Consider the following 3,008-nt stretch of genomic DNA (forward strand, 5'->3'; position numbering starts at 1 on the left):
GCTAGTTATTAAACAATTGACCGGAGAGTATAATTGTTATAGTGCGGTGTTGTCAGAATACCGTGAAATGGCCATACAATTAATGGGCGACTTTGACGAAGTTAATATGGAGCATGTTCCTCGAGATTTGAATTGGGAGGCCAATGAATTGGCCCAACTTGCATCTGGTGTACACCTATCTGAGGGGTTGGCTGAGAAATTCTTTAAAGTAGAAAGAAGATCCTTGCCTTCGGTTCAGGAAAGGGGATTGATGATCGGAGCAATACCGTCAGGAGTTACGCCAGAAGATTGGCGTTATCCTCTTCTCCAATACTTAAGGCGTCCAACCGAGAAGCACAGTCGAAGAATAAGACTTCAGGCAAGAAACTATGTGGTTATGAACGGTGATTTATATAGAAAAGGGTTTGACGACTTGCTGTTGAGGTGCCTAGGGAAGAAGGAAGCCATGCAAATAATGGCTGAGGTCCATGAAGGAGTATGCGGTGCCCACCAACCCGGAATTAAGATGAGGTGGTTGATCAGGAGACATGGCTTCTATTGGCCAACTATCCTAAAAGATTGCATCACATATGCGAAAGGTTGCCAGCCTTGCCAAAGGCATGGTCCGATCCAACACGTGCCGGCATCAACGTTGAACCCTATAATCAAACCTTGGCCATTCAGAGGTTGGGCTATGGATGTGATCGGAGAGATTCACCCAACTTCAAGTAAGGGCCATTCCTACATCTTAGTGGCCACTGACTACTTCACTAAGTGGGTCGAAGCTGTACCTTTGAAGAAGGTATCGCAGGTAGAGGTCATCCAATTCGTGAAAGAAAACATTATTCACCGTTTCGGTCTACCCGAGTCCATTACCACTGATCGGGGAAAATATTTCATAGGGGCGGATGTTAAGGCATTCATGGAAAAGAATGAGATCAAGTTGCATCACTCCACCCCATATTATGCCCAAGCTAATGGTCAGGCAGAGGCTAGCAACAAGGTTATCAAAAATATCATTCAAAAAGCTATAACGGACAAGCCAAAGAAGTGGCACGAAATATTATCCGAAACCTTGTGGGCATATCGGACATCAAGGAGATCGGGGACAGGAACGACACCGTTTGCTTTAACGTATGGGCATGACGCGGTTTTACCTTTGGAAATAGCAGTCAAGTCCTTGCGGGTTGCCCTCCAAGGAAATTTAACACCGGATGAGTACACTCAAGCCATGGTTCAAGAGCTCGAAGAGATGGATGAGTCAAGGTTGAAAGCCTTGGACAACTTAAAACTTCAAAAACAAGCTGTAGCAAGGGCGTACAATAAGAAAACGAGGGCCAAAAGTTTCGGGGAGGGCGATTTAGTTTGGAAAACCATCTTGCCTCTTGGTAAGCATGATCGACAATTCGAAAAATGATCACCCACATGGAAGGGACCGTTCACTGTGGTTAAGGTTTTAGGTAAAGGAGCGTATCAATTAATGGACAATGATGGCCAACTTCATGATGCTCCAATCAACGGCCGATATTTAAAGCGATACTACCCAACGGCTTGGGAATTGATGCAAAACGAAAGCTCATGAGAAATATAATCATAAGGATGAGTAGAAAGCCGACCAATATATATATATATAGATATAAATATATATATCATTTAAAAAAAAAAAATGGTCAAGGCTATCAAAGCAAGGCCATAAATGGCCAAAAATCATAAGTCAGCCATTATAAAACAAAAGTGGCTGAAATCGACAGATAAATCCCAAAATAGGCAACTATGATCGGGGACTAAACATGGCCAAAGTCTCAAAATAAGGCTAAAAGTGACGGAAAATGGTGGCTTTGAAAGTGTCCCAATGACTCTCAGCAATGCTCATGGCCGCGACAAGGCCAGCCTGTTTCTTGGAGAAGTCCTCTTGAGCACGAATCAGCTCCTGAAGGCGGGCCTCAATGGGTTTGGCCCCCTGAATACGTGCAGTGAACTTAGAGGCTAACTCGGCCTGTTGGGCATCAATCTTTCTCTTCTGCTCCTCAAGGTCGTGATAAAGTTGCATCTCCTCCTCGCTTGCGACGGCCACAGCTACAAGAACATTCTTAGTAGACAGAATTTCTGTGGCTAGGCTAAGTCCAGCCTGGTGCTCGGCCCGGGCGTGACGGTAGCTGGCCGCAGTCGACTCAAGTAGCTGAAACGAGAACTCTATCATGGTCCCAATGCTAGCAACCACAGGGTTGGCCAAGGATAGCCTAGCAATGGCATCTCGAAGCTTAGCCCGAAAGGCTTCGTCTGACATCGCCTCAAGACCTTGAGCGAATAAGGCCTCAAAATCAGTCTTCACTTGGCCACTACATGGCCCAAGGATGGAAGACTCGGAGGCTGAAGTAGTGGAGGCAGTAGCGGCTGCAATCAGACAATGGAAGCGCTTCAAGGAATCCGTAGCTCCCGTGTCCATCATAGGTGAACCCTGAAAATTTTAAGTGGAGTAAGAGGCCATTGGGGGAAATAGAAGTTAAGTATGCAAGGCCACGGAAACATACTCTAAATGGCTGAGAGGTCATAATGGCCATGGATTCGGAGGTTGGGGTTGCCGGAACCACTAGCGTAGAAACTTGTGAGCTGGAACCAGCAGTAGAAGTGGGGACAAGTGTCTCGGCCATGAATCCCTACAAGAAAACTCAAATGAATAAAAGATATGATTTTTTAGGCTGAAATGAGGTTTTTGGACAATTACTTACTGGGATTGTCAGAGGAGGCGATGTATGAGCAACGTGAATCTCTGTATCAAGGCCATTAGAGTTGGCCCCAGCAACCAAGGAGATGTCAAGAGTCGGCATGGCGTTATTCTAAAGTGATAGGCGATTAGAAGTTAGATGTGCTACAAGGCCAGCTGAGAATTTATATGAAGAAATAGAGTTACGTACCTTTGTTGCTTGTGGCTGAAGGACAATAGCCATATCCGTAGAAGTCCCTGGAGCAGTCTCAGTGGCATAGTCCAAATGAGGGTTATTTGGGGATGTGATGTTGGCCTCAGTGGG

The sequence above is a fragment of the Dryas octopetala genome, chromosome 6 (genome assembly GCF_963921425.1).
Source record: "Dryas octopetala chromosome 6, drDryOcto1.1, whole genome shotgun sequence".
Lineage (NCBI taxonomy): Eukaryota > Viridiplantae > Streptophyta > Magnoliopsida > Rosales > Rosaceae > Dryas > Dryas octopetala.